The sequence below is a fragment of the Natrix helvetica genome (assembly GCF_964273705.1).
Source record: "Natrix helvetica genome assembly, chromosome: 12".
Classification (NCBI taxonomy): domain Eukaryota; kingdom Metazoa; phylum Chordata; class Lepidosauria; order Squamata; family Natricidae; genus Natrix; species Natrix helvetica.
This window is the reverse complement of record NC_138556.1, coordinates 3,786,903-3,807,073: the sequence shown is the minus strand read 5'-3', so window position 1 is coordinate 3,807,073 and position 20,171 is coordinate 3,786,903. Positions and strand designations below refer to the sequence as shown.

At 45.0% G+C, this 20,171-nt stretch overlaps 1 protein-coding gene across 4 annotated transcripts in view; it reads right to left on the bottom strand.

Moving 5' to 3' along the window:
• Positions 1 to 20,171, bottom strand: part of MEGF11 (multiple EGF like domains 11) — a 669,285-nt gene that overhangs the window by 136,629 nt on the left and 512,485 nt on the right. The gene's annotated exons all lie outside the window — the stretch shown is intronic.

Genomic DNA, 20,171 nt, shown 5'->3' with positions numbered 1-20,171 from the left:
GGCAATTTAAAGTTTGATCTGGGCACGGAAGAAGTAGTAGTATATTATTTGCTGCATTTTTCAGACTATAAGATGCACCAGTACATAAGACGCACCAAGATTTCGAAGAGGTAAGTAAGAAAAATAAAGTTTTTGTCCTCCTCGGACCAAAAGAAGCACTCTGCAGGCTTCAGCAGGGCTGAGGGAAGGCAAAAATGCCCCCGTTTTCCACCCATTTTTCACCAAACGGGGACATTTTTCCCTTCTCCCAGCCCTGCTGAAGCCTGCAGAGTGCTTCTGGGGGTGGGGGAAGGCATAAACACCTCCGTTTCGGCCCATTTTCCACCTATTTTTCCACAAAAATAGGATGTGGGGCGAGGCTTCAGGAGGCCAAAAATGGCTGCATTCGGTGTATAAGACGCACCAACATTTCCACGCTCTTTTAGGGAAAGGTGCATCTTATACTCCAAAAAATACGGTATATAGATTTATCTTTTTAATATTGTAAGCAGCCCAGAGTTATCCTGTGGTAAGATGGGCGGCCAATAAGTTTAATAAATACATAAATACATTTCCCCAAGTCTGTTTTGCAACACTGCTGGTAGTCCATAGCTAAAAAACCAAAATATAGTTGCAAGACATTGTAGCATTTCAATTGTTGTCAGGGTTCAGCTTCAGGGTTGACACTTGTTTTATTATTTGCCCAAACATTTTTCCATTTCAGATCATAAGAGCAGTCCCCAATTAAAAGTCATCTACAAAAGGAAAATAAATAAATGAAAGTCACACATGTCTTGCTGACTCTGAAATTGAAGAATTAAACATTGAAGGAAAGATAAGATTTACCACTGAACAATTACTCACTTTTGAACCATCCCGAAATGGGGAAAAAAAACCACAAAGCATGTAAACCTTTGGTTGGTGTTTCCTTGGTGTTTTCCATAATATCCAAAATTTGTCTGTGCCAGCGGGGAAATAAGACGCAATATAACGTGAGTACAGAAGGAGTGAAGCTTGTGCCACCACAACATGATGCTATTTCATCCATCATACCATCACCACTACCAAATAGGGAATGCCCTATTAGAGAAGGCGGCTATACTGTAGAGCAGGGGTGTCCAAACTTGGGAACTTTAAGACTTGTGGTCTTCAACTCCCAGAATTCCCCAGCCAGCCATGCTGGCTGGGGAATTCTGGGAGTTGAAGTCCACAAGTCTTAAAGTTCCCAAGTTTGGACACCCCTGCTGTAGAGAATATCTGCAGGTTAGGATTGGATTGTCAGGTCTTAGGTGCTCTCTGAGCTTGATTGCTTTCTTGCAGATGTTTCATTACCAGACAAGGCAACATCATCAGGGCTAGAAGGGAGTGAGGTTTGTGAAGAGGAGGAGGAGGAGGGGAAGAAGAAGAGGAGGAGGAGGAGGATTGTTGGGTCCTTGGTGCTCTCTGAGCTTGATTGTTTTCTTGCAGATGTTTCATCATCCACACTAGGGAACATCATCAGTGCTAGAAGGGAATGGGGTTTGCTGGGAAGAGGAGTAGAAGTAGTAGCAGAAGAAGAAGAAGAAGAAGAAGAAGAAGAAGAAGAAGAAGGAGAAGGAGAAGGAGAAGGAGAAGGAGAAGGAGAAGGAGAAGGAGAAGGAGAAGGAGAAGGAGAAGGAGAAGGAGGAGAAGGAGGAGGAGAAGGAGGAGGAGGAGGAGGAGGAGGAGAAGAAGAAGAAGAAGAAAAAGAAGAAGAGAGGAGGAGGAAGGAGGAGGAGAAGAAGAAGAAAGGAGGAGGAGAATTGTTGGGTCCTTAGTGCTCTCGGAACTTCATTATTTCCTTGCAGACGTTTCATTACCAGACAAGGCAACATCATCAGTGCTAGAAGGGAGTGAGGTTTGTGAAGAGGAGAAGGAGGAGGAGAACTGTGGGGTCCTTGGTGTTCTCTGAGCTCGGTTGGTCTCTTGTAGATGTTTCATTACCCAACTAGGGAATTAGGTAGAGGTACCCCCATAATTGCTGCACGCTTGCCTGGTGCCCAATGCAGACCAAGCTTTCCCTGTCTCAACCCCGCTTTTTGGAAGATATTGCCTCTTTCTTTGTTAGGTTTTGAAAGCGCATCTTTTCCTACAGGCATTTAATTGCCGATTCCAAATTTTAACTATTAATTCTATTTGTTTTCCTTGTTTGTTTTAATTGCTATTTTAACCACGCTTAGCGCCTAGGATGTTAACATGGCTTTTCTCGTACGAAATTTCCATGGTCGGCAGAGTATCAAGTGAAACGAAGACATCAAAACAGAGGAAGAAAATGAATTCTCGAGGTCCTAAAGAAGGAGCTGGCCTTGGACAGGCCGACGGTCGCCCGGGTGATGTCCTTCTGCAGGATGGCCTTGTCCTCTGGAATAAGGAGCCTTCCATTGGCCACCTTGAAGGCGGAGAGAAATCCAGGACAACAGCGACTCAGCAGGAGGTGGAAAGGTAGGATGGCAAATCTCCTGGAACAGCTGTTTGCTCATTAAGGAAAACATCCCGAGCAAACCACTAATCACAAAACCCGACAAGGGTTTAATGGCATGCAGAGCTCAGCCGCTGAGCCAAGCAAGCCACAAACACACACACACACACACACTCTCTCTCGCAACGTACAAGGTTCTGATCTTGCAGAAGTACAGATAAACTGCTGAGCTTTACACAAAATTATGCAGGTTTTTTTTTCCTTGGAACATCAATATATACATAATGCGTTGCAAATTAACATCAAAAGCCAGGATTCCACTTCCTGGGCGAAGCTGCCATGGCTGTGAGTTTTAATTTGTGCTTATTAGTGTTAACTTGCAGATGGGTTTGTGCAGGACATCTCAGTTGGTCTTTGAATTAATTTGTTTTCGTGTGTGTGTGTGTTGCAAAATAGCTTGAATTATCAAGACAATGGGCTGGTTGCGTACAACACACTGGGAGAAAGAGAGAGAGAGAGAGAGAGAGAGAGAGAGAGAGACAGAGAGACAGAGACAGAGACAGAGACTGAGTTGAGAGGTTGTCTGAATGGATCCAGAGTCTTTTCTGGAAGCTGGTTACACACAGTCAGTCCTTGAGTTATGACCACAGTTGAGCCCAACATTTCTGTTGCTAAGTGAGACAGCTGTTAAGTGAATTTTGCCCCATTTTACAAGCTTTCTTGCCACAGTTGTTAAATAAATCACTGCAGTTGTTAGGTTAGTGACTCGGTCGTTAAGTGAATGTGGTTTCTCCATTGTCTTTGCTTGTCGGGGGGTCACGAAAGGACACTGCAACAGTCATAAATACATGCCAATTGCCAACCGCCTGGATCACATGACCATGGGGATGCGGCAAGTGTGAAAAATAGTGATAAGTCACTTTTTTTCAGTCCTGTTATAACTTCGAAGGGTCACTAGATGGAATTGAATAACAGAGTTGGAAGGGACCTTGGAGGTCTTCTAGTCCAACCCCCTGCTTAGACAGGAAACTCTCTATACCATGTCAGACAAATGGACATCCAATCTTAAAAACTTCCAGTGTTGGATCATTCATAACTTCTGGAAGCAATTTGTTGTACTGATTAATTATTCCAAGTGTCAGGAAATTCCTTGGTTCTAGGTTAGTTTTCTCCTTGATCAGTTTCCATCCACTGCTTCTTGTTTTGCCTTCAGGTACTTTGGAGAACAAGGTCAGACAAGGAATAATGGATGGAAACTGATTCAGGAGAGATTTGACCTAGAAACAGGGAGGAATTTCCTGACAGTGAGAAGAATCAACCAATGGAACAGAAGTTGCCTTCGGAAGTTGTGGAAGCTTCATCACTGGAGGCTTTCAGGAAGAGACTGGACAGCCATCCGTCAGAAATGGTGTAGGGTCTCCTGCTTGGGCCATTTGTCATTGGCCTAGATGAACTACAAGGTCCCTTCCAACTCTGTTAATCTGAATCTATCTAACATGATCAAAGGACTGGAGACTAAAACATATGAAGAACTGTTGAAGGAACTGGGCATGGCTAGTCTAGTGAAGAGAAGGACCAGGGGAGACAGGATAGCATCTTCCAATATTTGAGGGGCTGCCACAGAGAGGAGGAAGGGGGTCAAGCTATTTTCCAAAAGGCCAGACAAGGAATAATGGATGGAAACTGAACAAGGAGAGATTCAACCTAGAAATAAGGAGGAATTTTCTGACAGTGAGAAGAATCAACCCATGGAACAGAAGTTGCCTTTGGAAGTTGTGGGACCTTCATCACTGGAAGCTTTCAAGAAGAGGCTTGCCTGCTGTCTGTCAGAAATGATATAGGGTCTCCTGCTTGGGTGGAGGGTTGGACTAGATGATCTACAAGGTGACCTTCTAACTAATCTGTAAACCTGTAAACTTGACTCCCTCTTCTTTATGGTAGCCCTTGAATGAATGGTTCAGGGAATGGCTGTAGGTTGAGGACCACTGTATTCCTACTTTGGATCGAAGCATCAGCTTATAGAGCTTGTTGTAGAGTCTTGAACGGAGCCACTGCTCCCCCAAGGACCCCATTTCAAACACAGCCTCTGCATGGAATGGGACTATTCGCCCTGGCCAACTCATCACAGCCAGCTTGCCCCAGGACAAGCAGTGACAGGATAATTCAACAATTCAATTTAATTATTTAAAACAATGAAACAAATCTTTTGTTTCCTGACATTCCCATTTCATTTGGTCCCTCCTTTTGTATCATTTCTCCAATGATCTTATTCCGTCATTTCTTCCATAGTATTGTAACTCTTGTCCCAGTGTGGCTTATCCCATGGCGAGTTGGCCTAGACCTCAAGCAATTGTCCAGCTCAGCTCCACGGCGCATACTCCTTTTCCTCCTGCTGGCCAGTTGATTTTCAGGTCTCTGCTGTGTATGTGGGATATGCACGTGTATGGGGGGGGCATGGGGGGGTACGGAGCCCCCCACCCCGTTTTGGTCCCAGCAGGCCTCAGGGAGCCCTGCTAGGCCCAAAATGGAGCATGGGTGTGTGTTGTGGCCCAGCAGGATCCCGTTGAGCTGCTGATGGACTCAGATAGCGAGGGACCATTTGAGTCTGCCCTGGACAATGTGGAAGACCCTGTGCAGGGTTCAAATTCAGAGCAGGGACCAGAGAGGCTGGTTAGCCACCAGGAGGCACCTGAGGCATGGAGCAGTGGGGAGGATCAAAGGCAGTTTGTCCCTGATGCTAGAGTGAGAAGGGCTGAGAAACAGAAGCAGCAACTCCGTAGGCAGACTCCCAGAAGATGATTCAGCACAGGTAGTTGTGGATTGGGCCCTCCCAAGAGAGATTATAGGTGAGGCGTTGGGAGGGGACATTTGCAGGAAACAACCATTCGAATTAGCAGTGAAAAAAATCCATGTATTCTAACCATGTCTGCTCTTTGGGACTATCTGGGTTGTTTTTCTTGAACGTGAGTTGTCTGGGCCCTCAGCCAAAGGATTTGTTATCTTGGCAAATTAAATAGTGGCAAACAGCCAAGCCTTTGTTCTGGTTTATTCACAGGCGTGGAGGGGGGGCTCAGAACAGGTGTGTGTGTGTCACGCACACATGTGCAAGGTGGCAGGGGGTGCGTGTCGCACACATTGCACTAGGGGTGTGGGCGTGGGCGCTGTCAAAAGGTTATCCATCCCTGGTCTAGCCTCCCCTCTGCATGCTTCAGAGCACCTTGGGGCATCGCATCTCAGGATTGCCCTGCCTTATGAAGTTTATCGTGGGAACGTTGCCACCATAGATTTTTAATAAATGCCATGAAGAAAACCCAAGTATGCAGCTGGGGCTTTTTAGCAGAGAAGAATGAGGATGACTAAACAGGCTGTTAAGATCAAGGGTGAGGTGGAGAAACATGGCAGAGAAGCGGGCAGAAAGAATTTCTTTGACATTAACAAGAACCTTCATCTTATTAACGGCTGGCAGTTATAGGTGGCAGATTTAAGGGCACCAGATGTGCACCCCTCCCCTCCATCCAGATCTTATGGTGTCAGGTGGATGTAGGCGAGAGAAGGTGTCACCGATGGCTTTTTGAAGTCATGGGATGTTTGTGAGGAGTGGAAAGGCCGATGGGTGCCTTGATCTCTGTGCTTTGAGGTGGATTGGGCAACCAGAGTCTTGGAGGCATTGGGCATGTGGGCCCCAACCTCCTTTTTGTGCCTTTGTTTAAGCCTCCTTCTGTGCGTTCCAAAAATTGTGTCTAAAATTTCTGGTGGCATGGGTAAAGATGACCAGCAATTAGATTTCTGGCCATATTGAGGTGAGAAAGATGCAGAAGTTGGAGTTACTCAGTTCAGGAGGATTCACAGAGCTAAAATGGAGAGGAAGCTCAAGAGGGAAGGGAAAGGAAGACTAGAGATGAGAAAAGGGAGAGGAAAATGAAAAGAAGAAAAAGAAGGAGGAGGAGGAGGAGAAGAGAAGAAAAGAAGAAGAAAAGAAGGAGAGGAGAGGAGAGGAGAGAAGAGAGACTCTACTTGCCTGGAGAAATAAATGATCTATCAGGCTTACAAGTTGTCCTTGATCTGTGACGAAATGACATGACCAGGTTTAATTTCATGACAGTTTTTACAACGGTCAGGGCAGCGAAAGATCCGAGGTCTGCCTACATGCAATTTGCTATGTTTGGTTTGGCTAGATTTAAACTTTCATTTTTAAAAGCTCAGACGCAGCTCCTTCCGTTGGTTGGCGGCTCAAAATACCGCCTGCAAACTCAGAAGGGGAATTCAGATATTGCCTGAACTCAACCTCCATTGGGGAAAAAAAATGAGCTAAAAGATTTAAAGGATTTGCTTTCATTTTAATGGAAAAGAGAATCTGAGCTTTAGATGTTTGGAGGAGGGCAAGAAAGTCACGATGGCAGGCGGGCAACTGTGCCATCAAAACCCTTTGACGGGCGAAAGGCCAGAACAAATAGGAATTGAACTGACCCCCTGCTTACCCCACCCACCCCGACTTTTAAAATAAGCACATCGAAAGGGCAGGGCGTTCGTTGCACAGACGTGGCCCCTTTTTTGACCTACCGAGAAGAGGCCTCTGGCCTAATCCCACGCTCCTCGTCTTCCGGATTGCTATTCCCTCCCTTCCTTTTGTCCCATTGATCCTCCCTTGTGAAAATGTCCCTCCTGCCACCATGCTCGTCTGTCCAGAAACACGGCTGCGATTTGGTGCCCCCTGCAAAGTCACGGAGGGTGCATGAAAAAAGGCACCAACTGCAGCGCTTCCGGGAGAATATTAATCCTGGGTGCAAAAATTCATTAACATTTTAACCTCAATTTGGGGAAGGCGGTTTATGAAATTACCCAGCATCAGGGCCGCCTTCCATGAATGACCCACAGAGACCACCATTTCCCAGTTTCGGTCACCCTAGTGCCCTCTCTCCCTCTCTGATTGTTAACTAGCTATTTACACGGAGTCCTCGACTTACGACCACAACCGAGCGCAACATTTCTGCTGCTAAGCAAGGGAATTATTGAGTTTTGCCCCGTTTTGTGACTTTTCATGCTACGGTTTTTAAGTGAATCACTGCAGTTAAGTGTCAGGGTTCTGACAGATGCCCTAATTAAATCATGAACCTCAAGCCAAGCTTCAAAAGAAATCCTGTCATTTATTAGGAGCTTCATGTCTGCAGGTAAACAAGTGAAGTCAGCTCTGACCCCATGTAATTTACACAGCCCCAATCATGACCCTGTTTCCTCCTCTTCCCCAGGGTGGGTCATCAATCACATTTGCCAACAGGGCAATTTCCTGAGTTGTAAAGACCACACCCCTCCGGCTGCTGTAAGTAACCCTAGGATACAGCCTTACAGGTTGTAAGTTTGAAAAATTGTCATAAGTCACTTTAGTGCCATTGTAACTTTGAAATAAAGGGACGCAGTGGCTAAGACTCTGAGTTTGCCAATCAGAAAGGTCGGCAGTTCAGCGGTTCGAATCCCTAGTGCCGAGTAGCAGAGTGAGCTCCTGTTACTTGTCCTAGCTTCTGCCAACCTAGCAGTTCAAAAGAACGTAAAAAATGCAAGTAGAAAAATAGGAACCACCTTTGGTGGGAAGGGAACAGCATTCTGTGCGCCTTTGGCATTGAGTCATGCCAGCCACATGACCATGGAGACGTCTTCGGACAGTGCTGGCTCTTTGGCTTTGAAACGGAGATGAGCACCGCCCCCTAGAGTCGGGAACGACTAGCACGCATGTGCGAGGGGAACCTTTACCTTAACTTTGAACAGTCACTAAACAAACTGTTGTAAATCAAGGATTACCTGTATAGGACCACCTGAGTGGTTGCAAGAACTGGAGATGGCTAGTCTGAAGAAAAGAAGGGCCAGGGGGGGACATGGCAACAGTATTCCAGCATTTGAAGGGCTGCCACAAAGAAGAGAGGGGGGCAAACTTATTTCCCAAAGCACCAGAGGGCAGGACAAGAAACAATGGTTGGAAACTAATCAATGAGAGAAGCAACCTGGAATTGAGAGGAAATTTCCTAACAGAATAATTAACCAGTTGAACGACTTGCTACAAGAAGTGATGGGTACTCCATCGTCTGAGGCTTTTAAGAAGAGACTGGGTAGCTATTTGTCTGAAATGGTATAAGGTCTCCTGCTTGAGGTTGGAGTAGATGACCTTCAAAGCCCCTTCTATTCCGATTGGTTGTATTCCACTTGGGTAGGCACCTGGCATTACCTGAACTTCTCTCTGGCAATACAACATTTTGGATTCCTCTTCCATTTGCCCGAATTAATCAAACAGCTGGGTTGCATATGGTGATTATTTTGCTCTCTTTCATCTCTCTCCCTTTTCTTTTCTTTTCTTCTTTTTTCACTGGGAAGTTTAGCAACTCAATCAGTGCTGCGTGCTGGAGAGAAAAGAGTTGGCTTTGGGGACAAATGAAACGGGAGCCGTACATAATTCAGGCGAAGATGCGTAAAGCCCAAGGGAAAGAGCCAGAGAAATGTTACAGCTATTTTAAGGCTCTTGCCATAAATAGACTGATATTTAATGCTCCCCCCAGCAATTGAGGTTTCCATCTGGGCCAGATGAAGGCTTGATCGAAGTTAATTGTTTTCTCTGGGATTTTAGCCGACTGCATTGATCTGAAAGAGACTTTCTCTACTGGGGATCAACTCCCCTCCCCGATCTGCAAATTCTTCGGCATCAAAGGAGAATTCAAACCACAGACAGGTTTACCTGCACTCCACCAGGTGGCTAAACAAGAGTGTCAAAAAAGGGGGGGGAATCTCAGCCAAGGTTGCATGACTGATGTATGCTACTTTACGCGGTACGCCCAGTCAAAAGATCGTGACCTGGATTGCACAGTGGTGGCTGCCATCTTGACTTTTTTGACCTGCTTCCTCATAGATGGCCTAAAAATGCCCAGGGTTGGTCTCGGTTTGGGGAGTGGGCTCGTTTCTAGAGCTAGGAAAGATATACCGGTTGCCAAGTGCGTGAATCACAATCACTTGACGGTGGGAATGCTGTGATGGTTGTAAGTGCGAGGATCGGTTGTAAGTAGCTTTTTTCAGTGCTGTTGTAACTTTGAATGGTCGCTAAACCAATGGTTGTAAGTTGAGGACTAGCTGTACTTTCTTGAAATCTGCATATCCTTTCTTCTTTGACTTTTGCCCATTTGCAGGGGGCTGAACATGCATCTTGAATTCCTCTCTGTCAACATGAAGTTGCTGCTTATGAGATAAACTGTCAACTATATCACCTCCCATAATAGTATAGTCTTTATTGTCATTGTACAAAATAAATACAACGAAACTCGTTTTAGCCTCACTGGTGCAAAATTATAGCAGAAACGAAAAAAGAAAGAAAAAGAAAAAACTAGTCATACGTTTCCACGTGGGAATGGAGTGATTGTGGTTGCGTTTAAAAGTCTGACAGCCCAAGGATAGAAACTATTTTTAAACCTCTTTGTTCGGCTGGCTATACTTCGATGTCTTCTGCCCGATGGTAGAAGTGCAAAGAGACACTGACCAGGGTGTGAATCATCTCCGAGTATCTTCCTTACTCTGCTAAAGCAGCGAGAGCTGCCGATGTCATCCAGTGGTGTCAGAGGGAAACCAATGGTTTCTTGTGCTGAATTGATCACTCTCTGTAGGGCCTTCCTGTCCGCAGCTGTTAAACCAGCATACCATACTATAATGCTATATGTGAGGACACTTTCTATGGTGGACCGATAGAAAGAGGTCATCAGCCGTTGTTCCACCTGATTTTTTCGCAGGACTCTAAGGAAGTCTCTGTTGGGCCTTGCCAATCCCCAGGGATGTGTTGTTTTTCAAGGTGAGATCTTGACTAATAAGCCCTCCCAAGAATCCCCTGTTCTATGCAGGAATCCAATTTTTTTCAGGTTTTTTTGAAAAAAAAAATCCAGATATGAGCCACAATGGCGCAGTGGTTAGAGTGCAGTACTGCAGGCTACTTCTGCTGACTGCCGGCTGCTTGCAGTTAGATTCTCACCAGGCTCAAGGTTGACTCAGCCTTCTATCCTTCCGAGGTGGGTAAAATGAGGACCCAGATTGTTGGGGGCAAGAGGCTGATTTTGTAAACGGCTGTAAAAAGACTGTGAAGTGGTATATAAGTCTAAGTGCTATTCCTTCCTTCCTTCCTTCCTTCCTTCCTTCCTTCCTTCCTTCCTTCCTTCCTTCCTTCCTTCCTTCCTTCCTTCCTTCCTTCCTTCCCAGTGGTTAGAATGTAGCATTTCAGGCTAATTCTGCAGACTGCCAGGAGTTCAATCCTGACCGACTCAAGGTTGACTCAGCCTTCCATCCTTCTGAGGTGGGTAAAATGAGGACCCAGATTGTTGGAGGCAAAGATGCTGACTTTGTAAACCGCTTAGAAAGGGCTGTAAAGCACTACGAAGCGGTACAGAAGTCTAAGTGTTATTGCTATTGCTATTCTTGCACAAGACTAGAAGACTGCTGGATCCCTTCCAAGCCAGGATCCTGTGATGGAAATTCTAATATCCCTTGAGAATTATAGATAGTCCCCTCAATTTATGGCCACAACTGAGGCCAACATTTCTGTTGCTAAGCAAGACAGTTGCAGGGGTTGCCATGGACCGTCACCAGGCCAAAACCTGGCCGTGCAAACAAGTGGAACCCCATCCACGGGATGGAGCCACCGTGAGAAACCAGCCCCCCTCTGGTCCGTGGGAAAACCCTCTCCATGGGGCTGGACCTTGGAGCCCCAAAGTTTGGGTTGAATCGCACCCCATATTCTGTAACCGCTTTGTTCCCTAGATTTGGGTTGTTGTTTTTTTTGCCTTGTCCATGAATCCATTCGAACTAGACTGTGCTGTTTCTCTGGGTCATGTATAATCCATGCGGCTCCATGCCTAATTTTGTATTTGTTTATTTATTTTTGCCGTTAATGTAGTGTAACATGTATGTTTATGTAGAGTAACATCTTCTGCAAGACAATTGGAACCATGGAGGGAAAACTGTACAAACAGGTCCATATCATCCTTCCCAAGCATTACAGGTTCATCATTTGGGTAAAGGGGAAAATGGAGGGGAGGGGAGTTGAGCATTTTCTAATTTCTCTGTCCCTCCAACCTTTTTCAAACTGAAGGCCTGTCCTGGAGATATGCAGAAATGAACCTTCCTTATTCTCCATGATTGTAAAAATGTATTTATGACACAATGGTAAAATAATATATGATACGAAATATAAAATATAAAAGTCTCTATAGTTTATACCTATCTATCTATCTATCTATCTATCTATCTATCTATCTATCTATCTATCTATCTATCTATCTATCTATCTATCATCTATCCATCCATCCATCGTCTCTATCCATCCTCTCTATCTTTGTCTGTCTGTCTATCTTTATATATCTTCTCTCTCTCTCTCCCTCTCCTTCTCTATCTTTGTCTGTCTATCCTTATATGTTTTTTTCTATCTCTCTCCCTCTCCCTCCCTCCCTCCCTCCCTCCCTATCTGTCTATTTTTGTCTGCCTGCCTGTCTATCTCTCTTTATCTATCTTCTATCTATCTATATCTATCTCTCTATCTCTCTTTGTCTATCTGTCTGCCTCTCTGTCTATCTCTCTAACTCTCATCTCTCTCTCTCCCACTCCCTATCTATATCTGCCTGCCTGCCTGCCTGCCTATCTTTTTGCCACAGTTGTTAGGTGAGTCACTGCAATTAAGGGACTATCATGGGGTCATTAAGTGAACCTGGGCTCCTCAATCGACTTTGCTTGCTGGATGCCTGCAGGCAAAGGATGATCCCATGACCTCGGGGCAGTGCAACCATTGTGAATACCTGCTGGTTGCCAAGCACCCGGATTTTGTTCCCATGGCCAGGGGGAAGCTACAAGGATTGCAAGTGTGAAAAATGATCACCTTTTTCAGTGCCGTTGGTAACTTTGAACAAACGGAGGTAGGTTGAGGACTACCTGAAGTTTGCATTGGACTTCCCTCAAGGTTTCTCAACCTTGGCAACTTTAAGAATTTTAAGAAATTCCCCAGGGTGACTGGAAATTCTGGGGGGGAAAAGTTTTTTTTATTTTTGTTTCTCATACATTCACAAAGATACATTTCTCATAAATTTCATTAGTATTATATGTTATCCTTTAATATTTATGCTTCCATTCTTTCCCTAAAGATATAATAGTTATAGTTGGGCTTGCTTTCCTGCCATCTTGCATTATAATTTATTCTTCCCTCTCTCTACGCTCTCTTCTTCTCTACTTTCTTCTTTCCTCCCGTCCTTTCTCTTTTCTTCTTCCCCTTCCTCTGCCCCACTTCTCCCTTCTTTCTCCCCTCTTTCCTACTCTTACTACCCCTCCCTTCCTTCCTCTCCTTTACCCTTTCTTCTTTCCTTCTCCTTTCCTCTCTTCTCCTCTCCTCCTCCCTCCCTTCCCTGGGGACTGGGGAATTCTGGGAGTTGAAGTCTACATGTCTTCATTCCTTAAAGCTACGGTGGGCTGGGCTGCTATTGGAAGCTCATCTGGATTTTTGCCTCTCAGTTATAACCTTACTTTTCTGAGCCAACCTAATTTCTTTTATATACTTACCAAATGACTGTGAAAGGAGTCCTCCTAATAAAACCTCTTTTCAAAGCCTTTGGAAGCCAGAGGGACAGCCCACCTCTTTCAAATAACTAAGCTAATTACATTTTTAAAGGAGAGAAGAGAAAGGGCCACATCTCGAATAAGGCATTTTTTTATAGCTAACACATTTTATTAAAAGGCAGAAGCTTTTCTTGAGCTGTAACTAAAGAAATTGCAAATTTCTGCCTTTTAGTAAAGTGTATTAGTTGGAAAAGGTACTATCAGGCTCCTTCCCATTTTTGACCTCAATCTTTTATTCAGAACATCCAGAATAAATATGTGTTTATTTGTGGGGAAAAATAATCTTCAGTTCCCATTGAAAAAAGGCAAGATTGCTTCAATGAGCCCAGCTGGTTTTTGTATTACAAATTCCTCACTGTTTCTTATCCAGAGAAACCATAATGAAAACACACATAAAGATTTCATAGTATTTCCTGAGAAAAATATATTTTCTCTTTTTCAAATAAAGAAGGAGGTTAAGTATGTTGAGTTTGTAACTGTAGTTTACAGTCATTAGTAATGTAGACAAAATGCTTGAGAATGATACAGAATTGGAAGGAATCAGTTGGAAAAGACCTAAGGTTAGAATAGAGTAGAGTAGAGTAGAGTAGAGTAGAGTAGAGTAGAGTAGAAGAGAAGAGAATTCCTTAGTGGCCAAGTGTGATTGGACAAGGAGTTTTCTTTGGTGCATATGCTATCAGTGTAAATAAAGAAAAATAAAATACATTCATCAAGAATCATAAGATACAACACTTAATGATAGTCATAGGTTACTAATAAGCAGTCAAATTATACTAGGAAACAAATAAAACAATATAAAATTTAAAGATACAAGCAGCATGGTTATAGTCATAAGTAAGGAAGAGATAGGTACTAGGAAGGATGAGAAGAAGAATAGTAATACAGTCTTAGTTAACTATTTGACAGTGTGGTGGGGATTAGTCGTTTAGCAGAATGATGGCATTCAGGGAAAAAAACTGTCCTTGTGTCTAGTTATTCTGGTGTGCAGTGCCCTATAGTGTCGTTTTGAGGGTAGAAGTTGAAATAATTTATGTGAGGGGTCTGTAGATATTTTCACAGCCCTCTTTTTGATGAAATGTTTGATGAAAATGTTGGATTGGCTTAGACAGGTGAAAAAAAAAACAGTGATCAAATCAACGTTTACAACAGCCATAGGCCACGCGTCAGATTTAGGAAACACACAATCTCAGATTTACTAGGGAGACCAAACCAGGAAATCAAAGCGTTTCTCGATTGCATCAACGGAGGGAAAACATTGAGATCGCGAGAAGTGATAGCACCACTTTATACTGCACCGTTGAGACCACACTTGGAATACTGTGTCCAAATCTGGTCACCAGGACACCACAAAGATGTTGAGATCCTGGAAAATGTGCAGAGAAGAGCAACATAGATGAATAGGGGTCTGGGAGCTGAACGGTTGAGGGAAGAGCGGTTGCAGAAACTGGGTTTTTCTAGTCTAGTGAAAAGAAGAAGGGGTGTGTGTGACATGATAGCTGTGTTTCAATATTTGAGGGGTTGCCCTAAAGTGGAGGGGGTCAACCTCTTCTCCAAAGCACTTAGAATACAGCACAAGAAGCAATGGATGGGAACTAATCAAGGAGAGATCCAATCTAGAAGTAAGGAGACATTTCCTGACAGTCAGAACAATCAACCAGTGGAACAGCTTCCCTTGTGAAGTTGAGGTTGGTCTATCACTGGAAGCTTTTAAGAAGAAACTAGACAGTCACTTATCTGGAATGGTATAGGGTCTCGTGCTTGAGCAGGGGGTTGGACTAGGAGACCTCTAAGGTCCATTCCAGCTCTAGTCTCATTGATTGTCTAGTTTAATGAAGAGAAGGGTGACATTACAGCTATGGTATCTTCCAGTACATGACGGGCTGTCATAGAGAAGAGAAGGAATTGACTTATTCTCCAAAGCACCTTGAGGGCAAGATAACAAGCAATAAGCTCTTTAAAGGGAGATCCTACCAGGAACTAAGGAGAAATTTCTTGACAGTAACAATTATTAATTAATGGAACAGCTTGCCTCCTGAAACTGTGGGTGCTCCATCATTGGAGGTTTTCGAAAATACACTGGACAACCATTTGTCCAGAATTATATAAGGCCTCCTGCTTGAGCAGGAGGTTGGACTAGAAGACCTCTAAGGTCCCTTCCAACCCTATTATTCTAGGTTCTAACCAGAGGTGATATTCAGCAGGTCCTGAGCAGTTCTGGAGAACAGGTAGTGGACATTTTGAATAGTTCGGAAAACCGGTAAATACCACCTCTGACTGGCCATGCCCCCATCTATTCTCTGCCTCCCGAGCCCCAGGTGATCGGGAGGGAATGGAGATTTTGCAGTAACCTTCCCCTGCCACGCCCACCAAGCCACGCCCACCAAGCTAAGCCACCCCATGCCCACAGAACGGGTAGTAAAAAAATTGGAATCCCACCACTGGTTCTAACTCGACAGCAAGGCAACAATTATTTTACATATATAAACAAGGGATAGGATTTTGACTGTTCAGTTGAGGCTGCCATATTGACTTTCTTGACCCAGCTTCCCAGGATGAACCATCCCCAAGAGTTTTCATTAGACTTTCAGGTTGATAACCACAACTCTCAAAGCTTCCCTTGCTTGAGAATTACAAGGGACATCACTGCATTTTTTAAATTTGTTTTTCAGCCCTCCGAGAGGTTCATAAACCAAACAGAGAAGCGGAGGACTCTTTTTGCAGGAAAGATGCCCTTTTTTTGTTGGCTTATTTGTGTAGTTCTTTCCAAAAATTTGTTTTGTGTGTGGGGGAGGGGATATTTTTTTAAGGAAAAAAAAGAGCAAATCCTCCAATTGCTATCAAGTACGGAGACGTAAGGTTTAGGATGAGGAAGACAAAAGGCGATAAAATCGATAAAAACCATGGCAAGCATTTCTAGGTTTGAGCGCCTGATTATCAATTTCAGAGAAGACGGTTCGCTCTGCAAAAATTCACCCCTCACTCAAAATACACCAGGATTTCAGTAAGGCATTTCTAACCACCCAGGTGGATCCTGGATACGAAGCTGCATATTCACCAATCTAAGGGTAATGTTTGCAATTAACCCGCTGTCGTTCGCTATAGGCATTCGCCCACGAGCTAAACATTTGCTGCAGGAGGACATAAAATGGGGAGGGTGGAAACAGTCAATTCCAAGGAATGTCGGCTGGCAGGAACCTGGAGATGTGCCTTCTCTACTGTAGCCCCCGCCTGCTGGAATATTCTCCCTTCAGGAGGTCCCCAATCCTTTTAGTCTTTCATAAAGCTGGGAAGACTTAGTTTCATGTGATGTGTTAAGGGTTAAGGATATTAATATGCATAATAACAGTATTACTTGATGGCATTTATATTTATTTTGTCCTGAATCATCGCATCATAAGGTTGGAAGGGACCCTGGAAATCGTCTAGTCCAGAGGTCTCCAAACTTGGCAACTGCCCAGAATCATTTGTTGAGATGGACAGCTACCACGAAGAAAACAAGCAAATACGTAAGTAGAATTCTTTCGTTGTACCAAATTAAAAAGAAAGAGGTATTTCTCAGTCAGCCAAGCACTGGGGTTGACCTTGATCTCAGGAAGCTACTAGGGGTTGGACCTCAGTAGGAGAAGATTAAAGGCCGGCAGAAATACCCAGGGCTCGGGTTAGGCTAAACTCTAACCAGAAAAGTAATAACAGATTAACAGAGTTGGAGGGGGCCTTTTAGGTCACCTACTCCTCCCCAAGCAGGGGACCCTACGCCATTTGTCTCTTCTTGAAAACCTCCAATTTCCACAACTTCTGAAGGCAACTTCTGTTCCATGGGATGATTGCTCTCACGGTCAGAAAATTTCTTCTTATTTCTACGTTGGTAAGATATAAAAATGTAGATTTGATAGGCATGGCCTTACAAGTGATTGTAACAAATGACAAATAACAAGTGACTGTTACTGCCTTGTGTGTGTGTGTGTGTGTGTGTGTGTGTGTGTGTGTGTAGAGAGAGAGAGAGAGGGAGAGGGAGAGAGAGGGAGAGAGTCAGTCCATGGAGACTTTATTTCTCAGACATGTTCACAACACTCCAGGGCTGAAGTGGAGTGGAGTGGGAGTGGGAGCGAGGAGTCTAATTTATAATGATATTAAAGAGGAGGCTTTTAACATGACCAACAAAGGCTTCTGGTGTGATTTTTCTTTTCTTTCAGGGATGCTAATTGCCCTCTGCCTGGGTTATTACGGGTGCTAATGACCAAACCGAGAGAAGAAAGGTTAGGAAGAAAACAACCGGAGGATGGTGCGTAGGAGGGTGGAGGACAGCAGGTTTTGAAAGGAAAGGATTGAGGTCAACAAAGGACTAGAGTACTGAAACCAGCCTTGCAACTTCTCAAAGTGTTCTCCCTCGGAGAAAGACACCTCTGTTTTTCTCCTGTTCTTCTGAGTACTTGAGAATGTCTTCCCTGTTGGAGTTTTGGGGTCGATGTTTTATGGGAAGCAACTCTCACAGGGAACATCTTTGGGCCTTTTCTGACCTTCCGTGACCTGACCTTCAGTTTTAAGAAAATGTGGGGAAGCCACCAAGGAAGCCACCTGATCTAGAATGATGTCAAGAAGATGCATCATGACATCATCACACCCAGGGGTGGGTTCCAGCTGCTGCTACTACTTGTTTGCTGCATGCACTTGATGCGTGCAATGCATGCATGTGCAGTACTAAAAAAAGCAAGATGGCGGCACCTATGGCACTGCCGGGAGAACTGGTTGGGGGTGTGGCAGGCTGAGTTACTACCTATTTGTCCAAGATCCCTCTCACAATTACTGCTTGTGATGACCTAGGGTGTGGCAAGAAAGCAACACAGCCAGAGAACAGGTCTAACTCCCCTTTATTGCTCCAACTTTGCGCCCAAGTGTTTACTGCAAGTTCTGGAGCAAAGCTCTCACACGCACCTTCAGCAGCTTCTGGCTGCGATTAGTCCAGTAAGCCAGCTTAGCAAAGCAGCAATCAGAGCAAGAAGTTCAGCAAAGCAGGCAAACTGGGCAAGCCCCATAAGACAGCACAGTAATCTCCAGGCGTTGGCAAAGTGTACATGAGGCTCCACAGATTTAATACTTGTTCCTGACAAATGTCCTTCCCATCGGCACCTCCTTACATCTTAGTCCCCAGGTATGCGTTGTGAAGGGGGAGTGGAGCACTCTCCTCCGTCATAGCCAGCTCAGTTTGCGTTGGTCTCGCCTTCTCTCTTCTCTCCGTGCTCCAGAATCAGGAGGGAGTGGTCCTTGCTCTTCGCCTGGGCTCTGTCTCTGCTGCTCCTCCCTGTCTGCAAGCCTTTCTAATGTCTTGGCCTGACTGACTCTGCCCTTCCTCAGTTTCCTCCTCAATCTCCTGCCCCCCACTCATCTCCCCCCTGCAAATTCAGGCTCCAATGGGGGCATGACACTGCTTTTGAGCCAGGTTTCACCTAAATTGTACTTGTATATTTGGTTCCTCTTGCCTAAGTGTAAAACCTTACTCTTCTCTACATTGATTTGTTATGTCTATTGATGGCTATTGATGGTTTCTATTGATGGCTAATTTGTCACAGTGCCAGGTTTCTAGAAATTCCCTAGCATTTTTTGGACTTGGTCTAGAGCAGTGTGGGCGAAACTTTTCAGCAACGAATGCTGAAATGGGACCGCGCGTGGGGGAGCACCGGAAACCAGAAAAGCAGCTCTCCGGTGCCTACGGGTGGGAGCACCAGAAACTGGAAGAGTAGTTCCCCAGCGAGCATGCGTGCACAGGGAAGCTGAGCTTCCTGTTTCCAGCGTGCATGGCTCCAGTTTCTAGCATGCATGCGTGCATGAAGCCCAGCTCGCTGGCATGCATGCATGCACCGGAAACCAGAAGCCCAGCTTCCCAGCATATGTATGCGTGCCAGGGAGCTGTTCTTTTGGGTTCCACTGCTCTCACATGTGCAAAGACCATCTAGCCAGCACGCATGTGTGCACCGGAACCCGGAAGAGCAACGGGCGATGGTTGGCGTGCCCAGAGAGATGGTTTTGCGTGCCACTTCCAGCATGCATGCCATAGGTTTGCCATCATGGGTCTAGAGCAGTGATGGCTAACCTTTTCCAGACTGAGTGCCCAAAGCGCGCCTGAACCCCCAAAATGCAATGCATGCGTGTACCCCATGCATGTGCATGCACAGCGCTGTATGCATGCACATGCCTCGCTCCCGTGCACGCACGCACCCCCGAATAACCCTCCCGCATGTGCATACAGCCCCACACAAACATCCCTCCCCTGTGCATGCATGGCAGAGACCCAAAGACCAGCTGGTTGGCGGGAGGAACACATGCATGCATGGCAGAACTGAACTGGGGTGACGGTCCACGTGCCATCAGAGAGGGTGTTGTTGTGTGCCACCTCTAGCATGCGTGCCATAGATTCACCATCACGGGTTTAGAGAGCTCACAGTTTCTCAGTTCAAACCCTTGTTAAGTCTGTCCACATGTTGTGAAACTAAAGAGTTTTGATCCTTTTTTTGACTGCTGGTTGGTTGTTCATGGACGCAGTCTTTTTTATTTTATTTTGCAATTTCCCCTTGCAAATATTCCCCACGGGGCAGAGATCTTTGCTGTGCCCCGACCACTGGCCTTCACCAAACAGCTTCTGTTGCCTAGGGATTAAGAAATAACATCTCTACGGTGGTTCTGGGGAACATGTTGGAATTCAGCAGAATTCCTAAAACCACCGCAAAAGACCTTCTCTCCAACGGAGATCCCGAAGGCACAGAAAGTGTCCTGAAAAATTTGTTCTCACAATTAAAGTTCCTGCGTCTGAGACCTCCCGGTGGGAAGAAAAAGGTGAACTAAACATTTCACCAACGGAAACATTTGTAAAGAACAAGGCAAGAAGCTGACGGAGGCAGCGGGAAGTCAAGTTTTTGATTAAACCGCATTGTTATTCAGGCTCCTCTCCTTGCAAGATCAGTTGGTTATTTAAGGTCAAAAGAGTAAAATAAACTCATTGCATTGTTCAAACAGAAAATCGGGGACTTGGTTTATGCCATGAATAGCTAATAGGAAAAGGGGCTGCCATCGCGAGAGCAAGTGGACCTTTTTTGGCATACAGGAAAAGGGGCTTTTTTGGCTGCTGCATTCGGGTATTTGGGTG